The sequence below is a fragment of the Acomys minous genome, assembly GCF_964271855.1.
Source record: "Acomys minous genome assembly, chromosome: 11".
NCBI lineage: Eukaryota > Metazoa > Chordata > Mammalia > Rodentia > Muridae > Acomys > Acomys minous.
Genome location: NC_140492.1, coordinates 89091141 through 89117719, shown reverse-complemented (window position 1 = coordinate 89117719; position 26579 = coordinate 89091141). Strand labels below are relative to the sequence as shown.

Here is a 26579-nt window from a genome sequence, read left to right as displayed (position 1 = left end):
GGTGTTGTGTGGCTGATTGAATTTTGTTCTCTAATAATGGGTATATAAGGCTAGAAAAGTGGCCACGACTGTTAAATAAAGTATGGCAATTGGTAAAGTTGTCACCTGTAGATACTTGTAAGACAGAAAAGGTATGATAACCTTTGAATAGGAGTAATGAGGTTTCTACACAGACAGCTAAAGTGACAATTGGCTCAATTAGCTACACATGAGAAGCTACTACAAGAAAGAGGCACGTCAAACACAGAACCTTTCAACTAAAAATTAAATACAGAGGGAGCCAACTTTGACTACTCAACTTTTGCCTCTCAAACAAATAACTGGCCAAGTCTAAAGCTCTGACAGAAAGACATGACCTCGTGATAAATATAAAATCATAGATGTGTATTAACTTTCATAAAAATATTTCTGAGAGCTCACTTGGAGCATGAAAGGCCCTCTCAGAAAATTAAAGGACATCAAGAAATCCTGAGAATTGTCCCTGAGCAGGCTGACACACCCAAAGTGGCCCTGCTGATTCAATGTGAAAGGAAAAAATAGCCTTTATATAAAAACCTGGGTGGAGGAGTATGTCATATTACAAAAAGAGGACTTGACTTAGATTCATCTGACCATTTTAAAGGGGGCTGTATCAGCTAATACGGCCCTTTCAATGCTAAAAAGAATGAAGAAAACGAAGAAGAAGGGAGGAAGAGAAAGGAAAAGGGCGGAGTAATGATCAGTAGCATCTTTTTTTTTCACAAAGAGTGCAACTTGAGCCTAATTCCTGGCATTACTAATAAAAATGTGTATGAAGGAGCATGTACAATCTCCAAGGAGCACTTAGGGTAAACAGTCACCAAAACATATTTGCACTATCTGTAATAATTCTTCTCTTTGCAGCACTATCCTAAATAGGAGTATGACTTCCCCAGGCATCGTAAGTGGTTGCAGTAATGTCCATAGGGGCAAGGCAAGCTAAAGATATTTATATTGTCTTATTTGTACTGAAAAACAATTGTCCGGGACAGAATCAGAACACGAGGCTTGCAATTACAGATTCACTCAAAATCAAGGCAATTTAATTCTAACCTACTATCGTCTGGCAACTGAGTCACTATGCAGTACATACATCTCTTTCTTTCATAGTACATAGTACACAGTACAAGTACTGAAGTCAATCAAAGATAGAGTCGGAATATATAAAGTTGTCATTTCTTGTTCCTTTGATGACTCAGTAATTCTGGCACTTTCCTTTTGTTAAGAAACCATTCTTGGGGTCTGTGGAGTAGGCTCTATGAATGAAGTGCGAGAATTCATCAATAATCCACCAGCTTTTGAGACTAGGCCAGATAAAGGTCCAGGAGGGTCTTCAGAAGCTCAAGGGACAGCTAACATGGTGTGCACGTGTGTCACCAAGAAGGAATTCTGCCTCAAACAAGGTGGAGGGTGAGAACCACACCTGAGCGTGCTATTAGACCTCCACCTGACTGCCATGATACACATTCACCTACACGTACATGCATATCATGTACAATAAAACCTTTCTCGGCACCTATACGGCCCTTTCCAAATGATAACATTAAATCTATGATTGTTTTGTTCAGACATGTGTACCGGTCATATAATGCTTCTGTCGTCAAAATGAGAAAGATCGGCTCACTTCTTCTTACATTCATAGACATAAGACATTATTTAACTGATCATTTTTGATGTTATTTCTCTTCCTGAATATTCATTCTGTTTTGATTATGAATTGTCGTTAGTCAGGGTTGCTTGTAGTGTTACTAAACACAGTGACCAAAAGCAACTTGGGAAGGAAAGGGTTTATTGGGCTAACACTTCAGTATCACTCTTCATCACCGAAAGAAAAAAACCCAATGATCATAAGGATGTCAGGACAGGAACTCAAACAGGACAGAAAAGTAGAGGGAGGAGGTGATGAAGGACATGAAGAGGTGCTGCCAATTGGTCTGCTCAGCCTGTTTTCTCATAGAAATTAGAACTACCAGCCCAGAGATGGTGCCAAACACAATGAGCTGGGCCTACCCACATTAATCACTAATTAAGAAGATTCAGGGAGACAGGAAGATGGTGGGGCCTATCATGTACTGTATCTGACTGGAGGGATAAAGGTGACTACACAGTGACCTAGGGAAACAGTTGGGAACCACAGAGAACCAGTGCTGGAGTTTCCCAGGTGAGAGGGGTTCACATGAGTGAGTCCGGCCTTGGACCACCAGGCTGTCCTATGGATGCATTCCTGAGTCTCTCTGGGTGTGTGCACAGTCTCCTGGGTCTAATCCCATGCCTGCCTGTGTGATCCACCTGCGCTCAGAGAATTGGACTGAACTGTGGCCTGCAGGGCATCAGTATCTGAGTCTTCTAGCCCAGGAGAGAGCCCATGCTGTGGAGAATGGGTGGATCTGACCTCAGAACATTGGACCAATCTATGGAAGGTTCCTGGGCCTAGGCAGATGTGTGGTCAAGATCTACAAAGCCTAGCCATAGGCCTGCTGGCCATGCCACTTACGCAATGTCTCTCAGATGGATCTGTGGGCCACAAGGCACCAATGTCTGTGTCTTCAGCCCAGAGAAGACTCCCCCAGTGTGCAGCATAGGTGGATCTGATATCCAGTCTCCCTGTTAATCCACTGAGAGTTCCTGGGTCCAAGCAGGCTACGGTACAATCTCCAAAGCTTAGCCACATGCCTGTCCTTCACTCTGTGTCTCTGTCAAAACTGTGGAACACAGGGCACAGTTGTCTGGGTTTCCTAGGCCAAGGAGGTAAACTATACCCAGATAGTACATAAATAGTTCTTTTCACTTTACCAAAAGAAAAATCAGACAAACAAACACATTACCACAACCAACATCAAAATAAAAGGACCTAACAGTCACTGGTCATTAATCTCTCTCAATATAAATGGTCTCAACTCTCCAATAAAAGGCACACTCAAAGATGGATGCGTAAACATAACCCAACATTCTGCTGCATTGAAGAAACACCTCTCAACCTCAAAGACAGACACTAACTCAGGGTAAAAGACAGGAAAAAGTTCTTCCAAGCAAACAGTCAAGAGAAGAAATCTGAAGTAGCCATTCTAATATCTAATAAAATAGACTTGAAACAAAATTAATCAAAATTAATCAAAAGCACACTCATCAAAGGAACATTCAATGAAGATGACATTGTAGTTCTGAACATCTATGCACAAATATAAAGGCACCCAGATTTGTATTAAAACATTAATAAAAGTAAAACATACATTTATTCCCAGGCACTAATAGTGGAAGACTTCAACAACCCCCTCTCACCAAAGGATAGGTCAACAAAACAGAAGCTAAACCAAAAATAATGACACTAACAGATGCCATGAATCAAATGGACCTAACAGAAATCTATAGAAAATTTCACTGAAACATAAAAGATTATACCTTCTTCTTAGTATCTCATGGAATCTTCTCCAAAATTGACTCTATATTAAGTCACAGAGCAAACTTCAAGAGATTCAGGAATATTGAAATAATACTTTGTATCCTATCAGATCACCTTGGACTAACAACAACAGAAATAACAAAAAGCCTACACACACATGGAAACTGAAAACTCTCTACTCAATGACAACTGGGTCATAGAAGAGATAAATGAAGAAATTAGGGACTTCCTAAATGTCAATGAAAATGAAGGTACAACTTATGCTAATATGTGGGACACAATGAAAGCAGCGCTAAGAGGAAAGTTCATAGCACTCAGTACCTTGATAAAGAGACTGCAAACATCTCATATAAGCAACTTACGGGCGCATCTGGAAACACCAGGGAAAAATAGAAGCAGATACATGCAAAAGGAGCAGATGGCCAGAAATAGTCAAACTAAGAGCTGAAGTCAATAAATTAGAAACAAGGAGAACAGTTCAAGGAATTGACTAAACAAAGGGCTGTTTCTTTGAGAGAATCAACAATACACAAACCCTTAGCCAAACTAGTTAAAAGGCAGAGAGACACTATCTGAATCAACAAAATAAAAAATGAAAAAGTAGACATAACAACAGACACTTAGGAAATCCAAAGAATCATGAGGTCTTACTTCAAAAGCCTATTGGCCAGAAAATTTAAAAATCTAAATAAAATGGACAATTTTTTTTGCATAGATTCCACTTACCTTAGTTGAATAAAGATCAGGTAAACAAATTAAATAATTCTATTTCTCCTAGGGAAATAGAAGTAGTAATCAAAAGTATCCTAACCACAAAAAGCCCAGGGCCAGATCGTTTCAGTGCAGAATTCTATCAGATCTTCAAAGAAGAGGTAATACCAATACTCTTCAAACTATTCCACAAAATAGAAATGGAAGGGGCATTACCAAACTCATTCTAGGAGGACACAGTCTCTTTGATACCTAAACCTCACAACGACCCAACAAAGAAAGATAATTTCAGACCAATTTCTCTTAAGAACATTGATGCAAAAATACTCAAGAAAACACTCATAAACTGAACGCACACATCAAAGATATCATTCACCGTGACCAAGTAGGCTTCAACCCAGGCATGCAGGGATAATTCAGTATTTGAAAATCCATCAATGTAATCTACCATATAAACAAATATAAAGGAAAAAAAAACACTTGCTCATTTCCTTAGATGCCAGAAAAGCATTTGACAAATCCAACACCCATTCATGTTTAAAGTTATGAAGAGATCAGGGATACAAGATGCATTCCTAAACACAATAAAGGCAATATACTGCAAGCGAGCATCCAACGTCAAATAGAATGAGAGCTCTGGCTTAAGATTAATAACTAATAAAAGGACCCTCAGAAGTGCCCAGAATACCCAGAAAGGCACCCTTGGTATATAGTCACTTATAAGTGTATATTGGCCCAACATAGATGTCCTATGACTTTACCCATTGGCGGATCAGGACAGACTCTAGGACTAGCAGCTGTTCTCAGGGCAGAGCTCTGAAAGTTGTGTGGAAGAATAGAGGAATGAAAAGACCTGGAGGACTCAGGAGCCCTTCATGGAGGCCATCAAGGCTGGAGGATCTGGACCCTACCAGGCCTACACAAACGGTTGCACCAAACAAGGACAATGCATGCAGTAAACCTAGACCCCCCTGTTCGGTATAGCCAATGGACAGCTCATTTATTATGGTTCTGGGAGGAGCAAGTACTACCTCTGACATGAACTCTGGTGCCAGTGATTTGATCAATTTCCCTTAGCAGGGAGGCCCTGCGGGCATACAGAGGAAGAGGATGCAGGCTATCAGGATAAGACCTGATAGGCTATGGTCACCAGGTATAGGAGAAGCAACCCCCTGGTTGAATTATAGTGGCATGGAATAGGAAGTGAAAGGGAAGAAGGATGGGAACAGGGAGATAAGAACAAAGGGATAATAGTAGGGATGTAATGTGAATAAATTATAATAAAAAACAATATTAAAAATGGGGCCCCACAGGCTTGCCTACAGCCTGATCTCATAAAGTCGTTTCCTCAACTGGGACTCTCTCCTCTCCCATGAGTCTATATTGTGTCAAGTTGTCATAAAATTAGCCAACACATTCCTACTAATTTCTAATAAACAAAAAGTGCTACAAACAGTTTTCAGTTGATGTATAAAATTGCATATATTTATTGAATATAGCAAGACGGAATAACAACTTAATTAGAATGATGGTTACACACTTACAGATTTACTAAATTTTACATATACTACATTATCATTTTTGGTTAATTTTTGTGTATGTTTACATTTTCTGTTATTTTTCAGTGGTCCTGAATCTAGCCTATGAACTTGCAAAATGTCAGACAAGTGCCCTACTCCTGAACTACAATCTTAATACTAAGATTACAACATCTTGTTAAATTTATCCTCTATTTTGTATCTTACCAACAACATTAGTATTTGCACATCATTTAAATGAATAGAAATGACATAAAATTACTTTAATATTCAATGAATCAAAATGGCATTGTAACAAAATAGATGTGGGTGCTGAAGTATAGCAAGAAATTTGGGTTGATTCTTAGAGTTCATAAAATTGTGACTTTGGTAGTCAGGTTTTTTTTTTAAAGTGTAATGCATTTGGTTGTTAAAGGAATTATTGTGTTTGAGCAGTCTGTAAAACATCTCCAATAAATATGTCTGATAATAAGGTGGGTGTTTAACTGAAGGCTTTCCCTTCACTATGAATTGCTAAATGTCAGTGAGTTTTAAAGGAAGATTTAGGGCAGGATGAGGAGGATGACAGATGAGTAAATATTACAGCAACCGAAGGAAGATTACTTTGAAAAAAATATAAGAAGTGTTAGGCCATCTTCAGTGTAAGTATAACAGTTGTCACAAATGAGCTTTAGTATGTCACTGTCCGCCAGAGGTTAACAAAGGTCCCTCAGTATTAGGTGGATAATCTCAGCAAACCATAAAATTCTGGATTTGCACAAAGCATAAAATACAGAAAACAACAACAGAGAAAAGCCAAGAGGAGCTACTACAGATGCTACTGTGAATCCATTTTTTTTTTGCCACAGGCAATTTTAATAACATTCTTGTTATAGCTGTGATGGCCAAGACATAAATACTAAGAGGAAGTGGAGAGTATAATAAGTTTAGCTGGCTGAGGTGCACCTCTCTGGTGGAGCATGGGTCTAGCATGCAGAAGGTCTGGTATTAAGTATCTAAAAACAGGAAAAGAAACGATGACGTAAATGCTTACTAAGTAATAATGACTACTTACTATGTAACCATTTCCCTAAAATTATAAACATACAAAATTAATGCTTATGAAGGATGTGATTATGAAAAACCAAAAGCAAACAAAGAAAGCCATGCTCCTGCAATGAATATCTTACGCCTGTGCAAAGAAATTGAGCGACTGAGGACAAAGAGGACAGAGGTAGAAATAGCCAGGAATAGCCAATACCTAATGCTGACCAGGGGAAGGCGGACACCTTCTCTATACTATTATAGGGAGTCTGAGAACTAAAGCGATTCTTTGGCAGAATCCCTCCAGCACAGGAAAACCAGGACCTGGTGATTTTACTATGAAAAATTGTTGGTTTTCATGCATTTCAGACAGAGTCCAAGGGGCATGCCACAATTTTGGCAGAGGAGGTTGTAAATCTCATAGCTATGCTATGTAAAAGCATGTGGCCCCATGAAAATAGATTGAGATGTCCACTCCATTGGGCACCATCTTACCCTGCTGGGTTTTTTTTGTTTTGTTTTGTTTTGTTTTTTGTTTTTTGTTCTTTGTTTTTGTAGCTGTTGTCAGGATAATCGGCAGACATGGGTGATACCTTTAAGAGAAAATTAGTTTCCTGGATAAATTTCATATTTAATTGACAAATTGGTAAAAAAAAAAAAAAACCTCTGCAATTTGAATTAACATAAGGAAAAATAGTGTGTGGTGGGGGGTGCGGTGGGGGGGAGGTGGGGGGATCAGGGTGAGAAGGTAGGGGGGATACTGCTTAAAGCTTAGTAAATCCTTGGAGTTGAAATAAATAATTTTCATTTACTTACTTATTCTCTTGGTTGATAAATCTTAAAACTATAGTGGCAAGCAGCACAAGAAGGCAGACACATTAAAGAAAAAAACAAAACAATACAGATTACACAACTCTTTCTTTATTCCACCGTCAGCACGTCCTCTGCTCTGGGTCTGCATATTGCAGACTGTGCAGTGTTACACCTTGATGTTTTTTGGCTGGCTGACCTCACCTGCTTTAGATTAGGACAGATGTGTTTAATTTTATTCTATGTTTTATAGTTCCATCTGCACTTTATGGCAGACTCAGGCAAATTAAAGCGATGCTGTTTTGCCTTTTGGCAATAGAATGAAACAATTATTTTTCCCAGGGGCAAGACATCTTTGCCGGCTAAATTTAACTTACTATTTGCCTGAATTTTCCACCCATTCTGTAGTTCTGAAAGGGCTGGAACAATCAGCGTCAGCTTTAGCTTAATTTTTCACACTGGCTCTCTACCTGTTGCCAATTACTCCATATTGAAGGTGATATTCAGAATATCTTCTGTTGTCTAATTATGTACTCACAAGCCACAATCCATGAATCTTTGCAATAATGTGTGTAGGCACCTCTTGTGGTAAGCAGTACAAAACGAATAAGTAATGACTAACCAAAAATTGTGCGTATTATTGTCATTTTCCTATGATATGCTATACAGCTATGATACCTATAATTCATATAAAGAATAATATTATATTATGGCAACATGGTGGAAGCTGGCATACAAGAGGGCTAATTTATTTAATTGACGTTTAAGCTCTCAAATGGTTTATAGGCTACATTTCCTTGATGAGCTTGTGTCTGTCTTTGGTTTGCATACCAGAGAATCACTGACTCATCCATCATATATACATTTGCCAGACATCTCATTGAGACACCAGAGTGCAGCAGAAATGAAACACATAATGTTCCTGCACTCTTAGAGTTTCTATTATAGAGGAAATGAATAATGAAAGCCTTACAAATAAGCAAACAAGGTATTGCTCACTGTAAAAACAAAGCCAGGAGGAAAGTCGGCCTGATATGGAATGCTGTAAATAGAACTGATTATTCAACATATCGAGTCAAGTAAGGTGGTAATTTCAGCTGAAAATGGAAGGATGAAAGAGAAGGAGCAATGTCAATAGGGAAGAAAGACGATTCTTTTTGGAAAGAACAAGTGATTGCCTTTCGTGATAGGCAAAAGAGTGATGCAGGCAAACCTTTCTGGAATAAAGCAAAACAATCTTTATAGAAACTTATGTATAATTTGAAATCATACCTTTACTCCCCCATGTATAGGACGATAAAATATAATGCTTCTGGTTCATACATTTTAAACATCTGAAAACACACTTCTTATTCACTTAGTGATGTTTTCATGTATCTCTGTATTTATATTGTTTCATCAATATATTTGCATATGTTTACCAATGTGTTTGCAGAATAGTATAAATAAATTAGGCATTTATTTAGATGAAGAAAGGGGTTCCTGTTCTCTCGTTTCCATGATATATGCTAGGAAACACTAGCCTATACCTCAATGATATTCTGACCTCTCTCTGTCTCCACAAACACACCGTACACAGACTTAAAACTAAAGATAAGAAACCATTAGGTGTTACACCAGAATTTTACTTTGTGAACATGACTTACTAATTAATCATTTCACTGTCTCAGTATGGTAATTGTGCAGGCTGTTGCAACCCATATTTAAATGTGGGAAAGGGAAACCCAGGGAGCACTTGAATTGACATTGCACAGCCATGACGATGTGGGCTTGTATGTTACTATGCCATCCTCAATTTATTGCTCTCCCGTTGAACATGGCAGCTGTAATGCTACTTCACTAAAGGAGGAGAAAGAAAGCAAAAATCTTTGCTTTCGATTGCACAAGTCAGAATTTTGAAACAACTATAAACTGAGTACATAGAGTAACTCGCCAAATCTAGTATACAAGTGAGCAATAACTCTAGTTAAAATAAGATGAAGCCCATGAGAATTTGCATACTTGAACTGGCAAAACTTACAGAAGATGTTAGCACTCTCATAATTTATTCTCTATGAAACCGCGGAACAAAATATCTCTATTTTAAAATTGACAATAGCCTTTTTAAGTTGTTACCCTTTGAGGGAACATTGTATATTCTAAAGAGTTATATGTATATAATTCTGTTTTAAAACCTTCTCTCACATACTAAGGATTATGACTGGTCACTGTACATTTCAAAAGTTTCTTTAAAAGGTATGAATCACTCCTTTAAAAAGGAAGATGGATATATGTATGTGTGCACATTTGTGTGTTCGTATATGTATGCATATGTTTGTGGTGTATGTGTTCATATGTGTATGTATGTATATACATATATATATATATATATATATATATATATATATATATATATATATTTGTGGTGAGTGTGTGTATTAAAATGTAGTTACACAGCTGGATGTGATGATACATGCCTATCATCCCAGCACTTAGTGAGGCAGATGCAGGTGGATCTCTGTGAGTTCGAGGCCAGCCTGGTCTACAAAGCAGGTGTAGATAGCCAAGACTACACAGAGGAATGCTGTCATGAAACAACAATAACAAAATGTAGTTACCCTATGTTAGGATGACAATGACCCTACTAAATGTCAGAGGCAAACAAGCAAAAATCTGTTTCACAAGTAGCTTGTCTTTTTTTTTTTTTTTTTTTTTTTTGGAGATTCTGGATCCCCATGCATTACAAACAATTGACAGTGTCATTCTTTACTTTCCAAACCCCGTGGCTAAGACCCTTCTTGCACATATAAGATGGAGACAGTGTGCAGGTACTGACTTGGAAGCTTTATCTTTCTGTTCTAGTTTTCATAGATCTTGAATTTTGTTTTTGTTGTTGTTACCAAAAGGGAAAATGTAATCATATTTTTTTTTCTTCAGATGTAAGGCCTGCAATGTACAACAATCACTGGCCTGTTAAATTTTGGGAAGCAGAGACAGGAATGCTATGGGAGTAACCAACCACATTCTGATTGAACTGAAATGCCATTCAAGAACTTGAGCCTCTTAGTTGGTACCGTGGATTGGTCAAGAAATTATGGGTAAAGGGGTCATAAGCACTAGGAGAGAACCTATCATTCCTGTTCTGCTAAACAAGCAGAGTGTTAAATTGATTCTTAACTCTTTACAACTACACCCCCTGATCATTGTAGCTCTTGGACCTCATCACAGAAGCTCCTATTTGCAGCTGAGAGTTATTAGCACAAGACCCACAACCTAACAAGGTGCAAAGAATAAATAACCACAGAATTCTCAGGTCTCAATGAGACATTTATATCACAACTCCTCCTCCCAATGCTTAAAGTTCATTACAAAAAAGGAAAGAAGGAATTTATGAGTCAGAGTTGGCAGATGACTGTAAGCAAACAGTGTCATCTGGACACCATAGGCACCATCTACAAGGAAGCCCAATGCAGACAAAGTTCCACTGTGAACAGGGGAGGTAGGCAGGAAGGGGCACCCCAGCTGTGGACTACTGACTCCTGCAGAGCTGTGGGGCTATGGTAGCTACAAGAAAAAAAAATGTCTGTTTTCTTTAAGAGTGGAAAGCTGGTAAGCTGACCACACTCCAGTGAAATCTAGTCATCTAAGTATAAATGGGATGTACAAGTTGGTCTTTGTAGCGTAAAAAGAGAAGAAAAGAAAAGTAAAAGAAGACACATATTTCAGTAGTTGGGGAGTAGAAATCTGGCAGGAATTAGGGGAGGGGTAAATTTAGTCAGAACACATTGTGCAAAATTCCCAAAGATCCAATACGAAAGAAAACCTTAAAAAATAGTGTGATCTGATTCTATGGTTGTTGGGGGCGGGCTACATGGCCAATGTTCAGCCATCTTGTCAGAACCTAGGTTCCTATTTCTCCAGAAGTCTGCCATTCACCAGAAACTAGCTGACCTTGTTGTAGATCGGCAGTTAGACACCCGTTTTAGTTTATTGTGGAGGCTGGTCATTCCAGACCCCTGAGCTACTCCTTTTCCAGTGGGACTACTGATTAGATCAGATTAAAGGCCAGCTGCCTGTGAGCAGCATTTCCGGGAGCTTTTTCCTGACTAACCAAATCCTTCATGACTTTCCTGGAATTTCTCTCCTGCAATTAGCAGCTGTAAAGGTAGATACCTACCTGCTGGAGCATTCCAGATTTAGGTATCCATAGCAACCCTTGCTTACGCAAATACCCATGCCTTTGTGCCTATATAAACTCTGTGAAAATTTCAATAAATGGGGTTTGATCAAAATGCAGACTTGCCCCCTTCTTCGTGTCTAGTGTTCTGTCTCTATACAGGAAAATTCTCCTCCCAAGTGTTAGTCGAACCCCGGCGGGCCGGGGCATATGGTTTGTTATTTTAAATAATAATTTATAGGCTCTTCGAGATAGCTTAGCTGCCAGAAGTGCCTATTATCAAGGCTGGTAAGATGAGTTCCATCTTCAGAAAACACATGGTGAGAGGAGAGCACCATCTCCCCTAAGGTGTTCTCTGACCCTCACCTACCTACCACGGTACATCAAATGAATACATATGCACCTCAGTACATGCACTCACATACACACAGGAAATAAACATGTAATTGAAAACACATTCTAGGTAATATGGTAACTCTGGGTAGGAATAATAGAATTGGCATTTTACTGACACAAATTTTACATCCTTATTCTGAAAGACCATCCAATTCTGTACTTCAGTGACATCATTGTCCGAATGTGTTACAAAAAAAAAACCTGGAATTTCCTGTGAAAGATATAACTAAGGAAACAGTAGGCACAGGTGCAATTAAACCCATACTGATGCTAAGCTAAAACACCATGCTAAAGAGTAATCCAGAGGGTTGCCCTGTTATATTTAGACATCTTTTCTTCTTCAAATTGCTTTCAAATACTAATAGCCTAGAGGACTGGAATTATCTAGATGAAAATCAATAATTGCTGATTGTTAACTATTTACAATTGGATCTGATTTCATGAAGTTTCAATCAAAACTTCCTATATAAGTAGAAAGAAATGTGTTTTGGGATCCAACAAAGAGAATCCCTGATATATTTTGGTTTTAAAGCACTCTAGAGAGCCTCTTAAAAATAACAGAAGCTAGAATTTTTAGAAGTGAAAGGTACATTAAAGATGATCTAAACCAGTGGTTCTCAAACTTTGCTATGTATTGGAATCACAGGAGAGCTTCTCAAATGCCTGGTGCCTAGTCCAATTAAGTCAGTGTCACTGGAATGAGATCCAACTCTCAACACTTTCAAAGCTCATACAAATGATACAGTGCATTGAAGAAGACAACGGAAAGTCAGAAAGCAATAGAGAGAAAAATAAAAAGGAAGAAGAAAAACAAAAGGCCAGGAAAGCATAAGCTAGGCAGTATAATGAGAGAAGATACTTAACTTCCAAACTCTCTTTGTAAGTGCCGCATGAGTTAGGATATAAAACTTTTCCAGTAAGTTATAACTGCCAAATTATAAATAAATATAAATGCTTTATAATGAATATAGAATAATCTTATTCTTATTCTTATATCTTAATATTAACATGTACTATATTTATGTACAAAGTGGAGATTAGATTCTAGCAGCAACCAGATAATATTTTATCTGGCAATAAAATAAAACTACAAAGCATGTTGTTTATATTTCTAACTATGAAATTATTCTATTGATAGTTATTGTGACAGGTACTTGTGCCACTAAAGGTTACATATTTGGAGGCACAGGATAGAAAGTTATCTGTTCTCTCAGTCTAAAAGTATATACAAACAGGACAAGAGGTAATTACCTGGGTTACTAAGGATGAAGCAAGCATAAGAAAGGACTCAAACTAAGACATAGAGACTGGAAGCCTTCAGAGAGTAAATGACCTCAACTAGAAACCAGGTGGCTGACAGTGTCACATTGCTCAGATTCGGTAGCCAATGGTCCAGAACTACTGACTTGACTTAGAGATTTGACTGGTTCCCAATGACCTAAGTAAAGGGAAAATCAAGAAATCACGGATCACGGATGCCACCTTGATGATTCAAATGGGAGTGTTGGCTGCTTTGGCAAATGCCCATTACTCTAGCACTTAGGAGGCCAATTGATGGGCTTTAATTTGCAATCCACATTATCAAGCTGTTCAGGCACTCAGAGGACTGGCATATTTTGTTGTCATGCTCAGCCCAGAAACAGAAGGGTATTCATTTTTTTCCCCAGGAGTTTAAAAAAATACATTGCTGCATGCTATATATAACATGCTATTGTGATTAAGAACATTACCTGGGCCAGCCTTAATACCATACTCTGCCTGCAATGCCATAGCCATTTTGTTCTTCTACATTTGTTGCCTTCTTTGAAAAATGATGACTGGTAAAACTCAAATGACAAAAGCCATGTCATAAAGTTTGAGCGACATTCTTGACATTAAAATGTCTTCAATAAAAGCTATTCAAATCACAAAGAAGTCAGTGAGAGTTGGAATTGAAATTGACCCTACAGTGCAGAAACCTGGTAGTATTTGAGTGCTCACAAGAAACACCTTGCAGCAGAGATAAGGTTACAGATAACAAGAGCAAAGGAAAAATCAGAGCAGGAAGCCAAGGACGAGAAGGCTTCGGAGTACATTAAGAAGGACTGTGTTACTTGAGGACTGAGACAACGTAAAGAGAAGTTTGGGCTGGGTGTCTGTAGGTTTGTAGATGCTGTGGCATAAATTGAAAGAGTTCCCATCTGGAGTTTCCATGAGGCTGGCTGATAAGACTGTAATCGATCCAAAGTATGAGAAAAAAAATAGAAAGAAGTTAACATTTACCTGCAGCGATCAGAGAATTGTTTACTGGAAAGACAGGAAAAAAATGAGCAAGTGGAAGCAAGAATTTCCCTCGAATCAATAGACAAGAACTGATAACAGCATTGACTTGGGGCATGGGTGGATGGAAGGGAGCAGCTGGCATGTGCACACACCACAGATAGCCAGAGCTGGCCTTGTGACTTCTCCACACAGATGAGACAAGACTCCCAGAGCTCGGCATGATCATCAGATGGAGTCAGCTTTATTGAAAAGTAAACCATCAGATATACTGTTGATTGGTGTGCCTTTAAATTATATATCTAACACTTAGGCAAACATCACAACCTACTGAATTTTTCTCTCAGAAGATGTTGCACTGCCTCAAGTGACTAGAGAGGACAACTCAAGAGATAGACAGGAGGCTTTTCACTCATGTATATAAATAATGCAGGAAGTGAGGAAGGCAGGACTCAGCTCATCGATCCTTCATTCTCACAAGCCCATGCTGGTTTTATGAAAACCAGGTAACTCTGAAAGTTAAAATCCAGTGTCATGTCCAATGCCCGCCTCATTATTCCTTTCTTCTTAGACATTAGCTCATAAAATTCTACTTTTCCTTGCTGTGAGTCTTCCTAGCCACAATGTAAAAATAATCTCTAAGGAAAAAAACGAGTCGTACCACTGTCAGTTAGCCTGACCAGTTATTGTGCACAACAAATCAAAGAGGGGAATGGGACATTATGTTCAATATTCCATGATTTACTTTCTTAATTTTTTTCAGACATAAAGAGTATGTGACATGAAAATTATCCAAGAAAGGCATTACATGGTCTTATCTTGTTTTATTTAAAACCTTGTTTCAGAATTCATAATTACAAGGCAGCCTCAGAATGACTTAATATCAATTATATCAGATCAAAGCTGACAGGGTAGCTTGTAGGGTTTCAAGTGTGTCTCTGACCACTTACTGCTAAAACGTTTAAAATGCCAGTTTCTCGTTGCATAACACTGCAAGGTACAGCACAAAACCTGAGAGTAAGCATTCATCTACCTGCCCAACAAAACAGCAAACACCCCACAAAACCCGAAACTGGTCCTCTTCCAGTAACATGCTGGCCAAGAGGTGTCTACTCATAACAAAAGTGAAAGCAATAATTAAAAAAAAATCATATACAGATATTGGTTAAATTTTGTAAATAAGGCATGAGTTCATATTCATCATGAAAAAGCATTTTTTTTTTTTTTGCATGAAGACACTTTGAAAAATAGAAAGATCATACCGGGATCTAATGTGTGCTAAAATCTCATGGTTCACTCTCGCCGCCATCCTTCGTCCTAGAGAAGGAAAATAAATTATCTCCGCAGAACCCTTTCTGTGGATTTCCCTACTGATAATAAGAGCACGGATAATCTTGCTGAGGCTTCTAACAAGCATGAGGGTTGTTGTTCTGATTGAAAGCCTAAAGAACACTCTGCTTTCCACTCTGAGGGCGCTGCTAACAGAGAGACACCTGAGCAATTAACTCAGCAGAGGGCAGAATCTGCTCAGCTCTGCCCATCTCCTCTGGTGAAACACGTGTCAGGTTATTGCTATTTAGCACCTCAATTTGCATCTTTATAGGGAACAATCTGATTGTGAAGGAAGCAAAGAGTCCTTTCTTCTGAGTGCCTGATGTCTTTAATGGAACTCCATTTAGAATATTAGTGCTTTTACCCTTAAGTAGAGCTAAGAAGTCTGAGGAAGTGGGAGTTTGTTACTCTTCTGGCCTTCCAAATAGCGATGTGATTTGCTGAAAGGAAGCCGTTAGGAACCGAAGTGAACAGCTCCAGAGCTTGAATGCCTCCAAGCCCATGGTCGCCCTCATCGCGGTAGTCACCACGTCAAGGTTTTCCCCATCCTCATCTCAGCATCTCTCTATCCTCATTTCTGTGATGGTGAGAAGCTCTGAAGTTGTCCTGAAAATAGGGAGTGTTCTGCGCAGGTAGCAGCCCGAGGCTCCTAACTCACTGTTTGATTTTTCTCTGCAGTTGTTAAGGCTCTGTCCTCATTGGTCTTTTCTATTTTCTCGGTGGTAGAATCGCTTTTGAAGTAGCTCTGTCAACAACTCCCACAGAAGGAGCTGTGAGTTCAAGTTAGAACCATCTGAGGTAGCCCCTGATCCTGACTTCTGCTTAGATTTCTTTCAACAGTAGTGTTTGAGCACACTACCAGTGCTGAGCAGAAAATTTCCTAGGAGCCCCAAACACTTGTACATAACTTCCCCTTCCTCCTCTCCCTCACCCTTGTGATGCATAAGAATCCTTTGGCTTAAGCTCTGACAATGACCTTTAAAAATATTTTTTTCTTCCATCTATTCATGATTTACTTAAGTTTGCATCGAAATATTTTATTTACTATTTATATACACGTATGTATTGCATGTAATGCAGTTCCCATTTTCCCTTCCAACTTTTCCTGCCCTCCCCCATTTGTTTTATACGTTTAAATTTTTTGTTTATTTTAGCGTGTGCAGACTTAGAATTTTAAAGAATTATTTATTTTTGTGATTATAATATAATTACGTCATTCCATTTTATTTCCTCCTTCCAAACCCTCCTATAAATATCTCTTTGCTCTTTTTAAAAATTTGCGCCCTCTTTTTTCAACAGTCTTTATGATAGGCATATATGTAAATACATAGACCTAAACACATAAATGCACCCTGTGCTAACCTTCCTAATGATATATGCCCTAAAATAATTCTACTGTTAGTCAGGTTATCTGTAAGAGTGTTACAGTATTTCATAGCAATAGTAGCTAATAGTTTCTGTTGCGTGCTAAGCATTTTATTACTTCATGCTTTCCTTCTATGACCACTTATAATCCTTAACCTCTATTAATCCCTATGAGAATATCTGAATATATCACTAACATGACTGGATTTACTAATAGGAAACCTGAAAAAATTTAAAATATATTTTATTAATTTATTCATATTGAATTTCAATTGTTATCCCATCCCTTGTATCCTCCCGTTCCTCCTTCTCTCCCATTCTGTTGCCGAATTTACCCTGGAGTACATGCACAGGCAGAGTTGCTTGAGAAATATGGGTGTATACATATTTTTCTTAACGCCCTGCTCCATCTCCTCCACCTTCTTCCTCACCTATTGTAGAGCACCACTCCTGCAAGATCTTGGACTTATTGCCTGCTGGCTGTTTAGTTAGCATGGCTGCATGTAGCCTGCCTTCCTTAGCCTTTGAGAAACCTTGCTCTCTGGATTAGTGCTACATTGTGTCCTGATTTCTCGCTGCAGCTAACATCACTCCTCTCAGGGTGACGTGTGGTGGTGCTAGCGCCAGTGCCAGGCAGAGAGCATCAAGAAACTCCTGGCACAGAATGGAGTAAGAAAAATGCTGTAGTGATGCGCTGATTACGTGATGACATAATCATTCCATTCAAGCTAATTATTTCACAGCTAGAGTATTATAAAATGATCGCATTGGTTACATCCCAACTAGCTTAGAAAAGTTTGTCAATCACTGCATGTGAGTCATTACTTAGGTCTAGAATAAAAAGGTCTGGGACAACATCTGGCCTAGAATGGGTCCCAGACAGCACTGGGGAAGAGATTCCAGTCTGATACTAAAGAGTACTTACTATTATAAATAAGGCAGCTATGAATATGATTGAGCAAATTTTCTTGTTGTGTGCTGGAGCATCTTCTGGGTATATTCAGCAGGTTACCAAGAAGAGACTTGATACCCTATGAGCATATACAGGGAGAGGTAATCCCCCTCAGGAACAGTCATAGGGGAGGGGAATAAGGGGAAAATGGGAGGGAGGGAAGAATGGGAGGCTACAAGGGATGGGATAACCATTGAGATGTAGCAAGAATAAATTAATAAAAGAAAAAAAGGAAAAAAATTAAAAAGAAAAGTACTTACAAACAGCTGCTCTTATTCAAAGGATGACTGTGATGACAACAGTTGTGTGACAATGCAACACCAATGTAGAAAAGGGAGCTCTAGGAATTCATTGGCACATGCTTCAGCAGTAACTTATTAAAAGGGATTACTGCCTTTAGCAATGGTCCTATCTGGTCCTTTCAACAGCAGCTGCATAGCAAGGAATACTTAAAGCAGATATAGGGGAAGTAATTAACACCTTACTTGCTGTACAATGTAAGACTCTTTCTCCAGATGCAAATGCTATGTTAAGCGGCAGTCAATTCAGTATTCTCTCTGTGAAGGAGTCAGTCCTCCCTGAACACATTGCTGTATTTACAAAAATGGAATTACAACCAGCTCACACAATACAGCAAAATGGTCCATTATTAAAAATGTAAGAGCATTGTAGTTTACAATGACACTCTGAGAATTTCTACATAGATATGAGTACTGCTTCAAGGATGTGCCCTGCTGCTTTCAGTCAAGTTGTTTGTGACGTTGACATTGATCTCAACTGTATCAACTAGGTTTTCAGTAACTGTAATAATGAGGAGTGTTTTTACTGATCTCTTATCATGTCCTGAACACTTTTATTGATAAATAATAATTTAGAAAATTGCCTGTGTTTACAATATTTGAACCTTAGCTGAATAATTTAGGAAGCTATACTATTAATCAAGATTTTTATACTTCCCATTTTAAAACTTAACATTTTTCTTTTCTTTTCTTCTTTCTTTTCTTTTTGGTTGTTCAAGACATGGTTTCTCTATGTAGCCCTGGCTGTCCTGGACTTGCTTTGTAGGCCTCCCAAATACTAGTATTAAAGGCGTGCACCACCACAACCAGCATTAAACATTTTTCTTATTTCTAGAAATACTGTATATTAATATTGGACAATTCGTGTAATTAACAATAAAGAAGTAAGAAATCACATCTCCTTTATAATTCACTCCCTTACTTATAATCATAACTAAGTTTAATATGCTTATTAAAACTTCTCAATGATTAAAAGTCAACTACTTGACTGTAAAGGAATGGACACCCTTTCTTAAAATTTCAAATGAAGTTACACACTTCCTCAGTTACAGAGGGTATCATATGCCCTTTGTGTATTCCCTCCTGTACCTTTCATTCCCTAATCCCAAAAGACAATTGCTTTCTCTCATGCTTGGTTAACTTTTCTGAATATTACCATGTAATTAAATTCATTATTTACTTAACACAACTAGACAGGAACGACAATGTTCTGCACCTCTTTTTTTTTTCTTAGATACACTAGATGTTGTCAGCACAAAGTGATTTCATTTTGCTTAGCAAACATATAACATCCCGCACTGTGAGCACAGTAGGCTTCATATTCAGCTCCAAACCATACCTTTAGAATATGCAGTGTTTTCTGCTGCAATCTACTGTGACTGGATGACCCTTATACAGATATCGTTGGAAATTTTATTTGGAATAGAAATATTACCAGAGAAGCAAGTCATAGTTTTCAAATAATGTTATGCTAATTACCTATGATCCTTTAAAAATAGTTCTCAATTTAAAGAACTGCTCATATTGTGTCACTTTTTTATGTCTGTAGAATTGGTTTGGGACTGCATCCAAATTAATTTTCATTAGTGTAAGCAATATGTAACTTTGATCCTACAACTAGCTCTGCAACAGGGACAGTTTACAAGGCTGGTTTTATTAAGATACACTCTTGAGTTCTCGTCACCTGGGGAAAAGAGCAAAGGATGATTTGCTTTATTGCCTTACTAAGCCAAAATAGACACAAATTTGGGGGATTAATTCCTTGATGTTGCTCTGAATGTGACTGCCGGTGCTAATGTTATTTTTTTTTTTTTTAGTCCCTTTCCCAGCTCTAGGGTCGGAGAATTCAAGGGATGTGCCTGTTCTCACTACAGAGCTCACCTCTTCGTGCCCCTCTCCTTCCCCTGAGCTGGGAAATGCATTTCACATGAGATTGTTAGCACGTGCAAACACGAGGGTACTTTACATGTGTCTCCAGCTTCTTATTTCCCTGAGTGGAAAAGCGATAGATAAGGCACGATCTCTCTAAAGGTTGAGAGAGACAGAGAATTAAAAGGTTATGTGTAAAGGGATCAGCAGTGCTTATGCCATCATAGGGAGGTCATAAGAATTTTTAACTTGTCTTCATCCTGCTCACTTTGTAATATTTCCTGATGTCACATACACTTGCTATCTGTAATAAGAAAAAAAAATCCATTAAAAGACTAACAGCATTTAAAATCTAATTAGCAGCTAGGTAGAAGCCAAAACTACCAGGGTTGAATTGAGAGATACGGAGGTTACTGAGTTTCACCATGGGTGATATTTAATGTTTACTTAAGTCAAGAAATACTGAAAACTGAGATCTTCAAAAACACGGCATGTTTTTTCCACCCACAGAGCCAGGTGTGAAGTGTCAGCTGACTCAGAGCAGTTAACTCTTGGCCCTGAGGCCAAGTAAACTGCTGACATCTTTGCTTAACCAATGTGTGCTCTATGTTAGCCTGTCACACCTTTTGGACAAAATTAGTGGGAAACTTTTCTAATACAGGATTTACTTTCATCCATCCAACACCTAAGAGGTCATTTTTATTTTCCTTGATTTTAAAAATTGTCAATAATACCACCAACAATAAAAGAAATGTACTAAGGCTGATTTCAAGCCAAGCACTAACCTAACACTTTATTGATATTGTCACCTGTCAAGTGTGACAATGTGTTTTGAACATTACTAGTAAAGTTAACATGGTAGTGAGGAAAAAGTTAATATAAAGTAAGTTTTAGTAGAACAGATAGAATTCGGTGCCAAGTAAATCATGTCAAGTAATGAAAAACTATACAAACTGATCTCTCATTTTCTTAGCTGTAGTCTGAGAGAGAAAAGAGTTATAAACCATGAAAGAGGGAAAAGTTAAACTATCATAGAATTATTTTAAGTGACTTGAGTAACCAACACAGAAATGCCCTGGAAATATTCCCTGTCTTGTATGCCTCTCACCATTCCACTCAGAAGGCATGCACAGTGGATTCCTGCTTAGGCCTAAGGAGAGGAACAATCCAACACAAGTCTGTCCAGTGACTCTCTCTTCCCGATTTTATTCTTCAGAAATTTTAATCTGGACACCTTGAATTTTGTATTTTTGGAATGGACTGGACATTTTCAAGGACACATATATGCATCTAGGAAAAACGTGTGTGATCGTGTCTAATATGTGAAACAACTAGCATGAGAAAGGGAATTGTATATGAAATTAAAATGCCCCTGAACTGTCACTAAAGTAAAGAAGGGTCTTAGCTTACTAAAGAAAGAAAAGTAACTAATTATGGTGTTCTGAGATCCCTTATAAATGATGCCTGTGCCTTTGATTCCCATGAAGCCCCTGGTTGCTAGTGTGTTTGATATGTTACAAGCTTGTAAATCACTGAGATTTCATTTATGTTGGAAAAAAAAAACTTTATGTGACCTTAAGGCGCTTTTTCAAGTTTTACCACCTTGATTAATGAATTTAATATAATTACTCAATTACTCAATCAGCTACAATCTAATACCACTGGGATTATAATTAAATTTGACTAACTATTGGCACGATAGGATCCAGAAACATTTTCAGGGTCAGCATAGAACTCCTCCGTGTAGGAAAGCTTAATTGGCAGCAATCAAAGGTGTTAGGTAACTTCAGGTTTGATTCAGTTTTAGGGCCTCTAATTCTCCTATTCTTTTTAAAAAACATTTTATAGTTTTTAAATATACATTTATATTATTACACATACATGCAATAAATCGCCTGTAGCAAGAGGAACCATGATAGAATCAGGAATTATATAAATGTTACATTCTTAGTGTTTTGGCTGTTTGTATTTGACAGTCTTGATCAGAAGTTTCCTGTCTTGGTGCATCTAAAATTCTGATTGTAAATCAATCCCCATCATATACTGTCATTATCGGCTTAAAACATCTATCTAGACCTAAAATATGTTAATCCCTAAACAACCAATCTTAATTGTAAAATTAATCTACCTGGTCTTCAACCTCATCAGAGACTTGAGAAAGAATAAACTTGATTACCTGAGTACACCGGAAGTGTAGTTTAGTAGCTTTCCAAATGAAAAGATGACAGAGACAGTTTGCTACCTGAATAGTCACCCAAAACTCTCTTTTATGTTGGAGCATCTTCTTCAGTTCTCTGCCTCAATAGATCTAACAGACATATTTTTGAGGCAGGAACTACTGAGGACTTGCTTACTCTGTTTTGGCAGATTTTGGCCGTCAACTCTGTTTGCATCCAAGCTTTCACTTTTTAAGGCAGAATTCTGTCTGTGGTAGAAAGGCAGACACTCCTCCTATTCTTTGAGCTTGTCTTCTTGACTTAAATTTTAAATGGTTTGTTTTGTTCTTTAACAAAAGAAAAATTATGGGTTTCTCATTGTTGATGTTGTTTAAAAGTATGGAGCTAAATATCTCAGGACATAGCAAGCATGTTCAGTGAAAAGAAGCATTTTGTTTATCCTTTATTATTTGATATAAAGAAACATAATGCTTTGTTTTTCCAATCTAAACTATACTGACTTGCTATATGAACATTATTTCTTGAATCTCACTGTTCTAAAATAAAACACAGAAGTGATGATTATAATTATAATTACTGACTTACTAACATAGGATTATCTCAAGAAATCATAGTACTAAAAAACCATTGGCTCTTTGAATTCAAAGAATACATTTAAAAATATACTGTTAGTAATAATGTATTGATCATTTTCCATATACTAATATGTATCCAGTAACCAGACACACATACACAAAAACACACACACACAGACACACAAAATCTTATTTAATATATAAAACTAAAACATAAGGTCAGCATTATCAGTACCTCCAAACACAAAGAAAGTGAGGCTCAGAAGAAGAATTGCACCCAATAAACTAAGTAAAGAATAAAATGCCAAGCTTTCTGAACTTGCCATCTTTCTATACTAGTCCGAATGTTGCTCTCAAGCCCAAAACGCTTGACCATTCACAAGGAAGTGACTCACACACTTCTTTAAAACAGCCCTGTGGAAAATGTCATTACTTCAGAATGTGCAGGACTAGCAGTGCATTACTGTATCTTCTGGAAGTTGACAGTTAGAAGGTCTTGATTGTTCCCTCAGGGAAATGGAGCACAGGACCATGACATGTGTGACACTGCTATGCTATTTTTGGGAATGTGCTCAGCTCAGAAGTTGGCTGTCTTTTCTCTTTACAGTCATTTGGGCTTTGCTTGTCTCTGGTTTCTGGTTACAGTGCCCCAAGGACCAACGTGTTTGAAGGACTCACAGCCATATCCTTATACAAGGAGAAAGTTCCTTACAAGGGGGACCAAGTCAGAAAGACTCACAGTATTGGCCCTACACTTAGAACATGCATTCCTGCCGAAGCGCCTGTCTGCAGCGGTTACTATTAACTGTCAACCTCACAAGACGTAAAACTACTGCAGAGATAAGCTCCTGGGCATCCGTGAGAGATTATTTATATTAGGTTAATTGAGGTGGGAACACCCGCCATATATGTAGGTCAGCAGTATTTTGAGAACTGGAGTCTCAGAACGAACAAAACAGAGAAAGCCAACTGATCACAAGCATTCATCTCTCAGCTTCTTCCTTGTAGAGGAAACGCGACCAGGGAGCCTCCAGGTCTGGCTGTCATGTTTTCTAGACTACCATGAACTGTAAGCCCTTAAAATGTAAAGTAAAGCAAACATTCTTTCCTTAAATGGATCTAGTCGGATTTTTTTTCCATCACAAGGAAAAGGAAAACAAGACTTTGAACCAATTTTGTAAATCTCAATAAATCACTCTGCAATGGAGGCATCAACTCTCCTATTTGGATCGACAGAAGAGGAATCTTCTATTGATGAGCTCAGTCAGTCTTCCCTCATACTGCATTAGGTCCAGTTTCTATTAGGAAAAAGTTATAGAAACCTAGGCAGATATTTAAGTTGTGCAGAGGAGTGAGTAAGTGAGTGAGTGATTGAGTGAGTACGTGCTAACAACATACTTCACAGAGGACCTAGTGCATACAAGCCAATCAATGGCGTGATAAATAAGTTAATTCACAAAGCATAAGTAATGTAAAAGCATTTGCAATGCAACATTGTCACAGTGAATCATAATTTCCCAATGTCACTGTGATATATATATATGAAAGGCATATATATATATATATATATATATATATATATATATATATATATATATATATATATATATATATATCCCAAGCATACTAAGTTCAGCTTATGGATGTTATTATTACTTTAATTTTAGTAAAATGAAGAAATGAAGGTACCTTATATGAAATATAACTTTTTATTTAATATTATTTTTAAGTAGATACAAAAAGAAATTCTGGTGTACTAACAAACGGCTAATTTTAAGGGATATCCCTTTAATAAAGCAGTGATGACGATACATTCAAACCCGCAAAAAACAAAACAAAGCAAAAGAAAAGATGATGCATAGCAGACACTGGCATAAATAATTCATTACATTTTTCAACAACTTAATCCTCGCAATGCATGCTAGAACTGTATCCCATAGATGGCCTAGCCTTTGTCCTTTGCTCTTTTAAATGAAGGATGAGAGAGCAATCTGGAACCAGTAAGTCGCTGATCTTGCCGGTGACACACTTGATTGAAATCTGTGTCTCTGACAACAAACCAATGTGGATTTGTTTGTACTGTTCATGACACCATGTCACCTATTGCATAGAAACCACTGTTTCATGTTGGACAAGCCAAGGCTATATGTTAATGTATGATTAGAAACCAGTTCTCACCAGTTGAGTCTTACAGTATTTGTATTCCTCAAGGTATAGATATGAGAATATGAGAAAATTCATTTTCCAGTTTATATATAATAATGTTTTCTTACAAGAAAATGTGCTGAGTCATTAATTTACACACGTGGCTTGTGGGCTTCCTTGTTTACTTTAATTTCCTAACTAAACATTGTCATTTAAAGCGTTCTATTCTTTTATCAGACAAAGAGGAAATGAAAGGAATCAATATTGATTGCTTTGGCAAGCCTCTGTCTATCAGTTTCACTATGTATAACTTAATTATTGGTTATAGTAATAGACTAAATATACATTGGATATGTGAAGTTTTTTATTCCCAACTGAACTGGTATTACTGTGCACATATACATTTGCTCTTTAAGGAAACTTGGGAAATTCTTAATTTTATCCTTAAGGAGATCCAACAACATGGGAGGGGGCGTATGGGAGCTATCTACAATACCTGCAGCTTAAATAAGCACCATTACCATAATCTAAGGATGTCAAAGAGTACAAAAGTTTGTCTGGCTGGTGTATGAGCTGTGTCCATAGGGAATGATACAAAACAAAGATCTGTAAGTAAATATAGAAGTGAATCCTGTAAGTTATCTTTCAAGTTTTTATTGTTACTTTGTTCTGTGTTTGTCAAAGATAACTGCTAGCAACTGATTGGCCCTACTCTTTATTATGACAAGAACTAATTATATTTTTCTTATTTAAATTTACGTGTTGACTACATGAGCTCTCTTCTAATGAGAGTTTTTGTTACGTGGTTTTACAAGCTCTTTTCTGTGTGATTAGATCTCACAGCCTCTTCATATAGGCTTGGTTTTTTTGAAAGCCATCCTGAAGGTGTTCATGATGTTGCTCCTGCATTCCTCTTTGGGTAGCTATGTGCTGCTCCTTCCCAATTTAGTTCTTTCAGTGGCATTTTTTTTTCATTTGCGTTAGTATGTAAATAATTCAGTCTCCCTGAAGTTACACAAGGACTCAAATGTTGAGAAATAATACTCTAGTTTCAAGCCAGGTGTAGATTCTAGTGTGAAGATGTGTCTACATGTTGTCAGATAACATTTATAAAGTATTTCCATTGTCTCCCTTATGAATCTGAACAAAATTTTAAATTGTGTGTTCAGAGATGTAGCTCTGGTTATTGAGTTTTGCTTATATACTTGATTGGTAGCTCTTCTTTAAGTGTCATTATGGCTTATATTTTTATTTATTTTATTTTTTAAGATTATAATTACATCATTAACCTCTTCTGTTTCCTCCTTCCCAAACCTTTGATAGATCCCTTCAAGCTCTCCTTGGCATCATGGCATTTGATAACAATAGTTGTTTTTCCGAATATGTATCTGTGTGCATATTTCCACATATTGCTGATGCAACCTGCTCAGTCTATATGTCACTTGCATGCCTTTTTAGCACTTCCTTCACAGTCTGTCAACATTCAATTATCTGCTTTTTGAATTGCTTCTTGAATTTTACAATGTGTTGTCTCCCTTTGTCATCACATCTTTG

The 26579-nt window shown here is 37.6% G+C and overlaps 1 protein-coding gene across 2 annotated transcripts in view; it reads right to left on the bottom strand.

The window, feature by feature from the left end:
* EDIL3 (EGF like repeats and discoidin domains 3) overlaps window positions 1-26579 on the bottom strand; it is a 460517-nt gene that overhangs the window by 333447 nt on the left and 100491 nt on the right. The gene's annotated exons all lie outside the window — the stretch shown is intronic.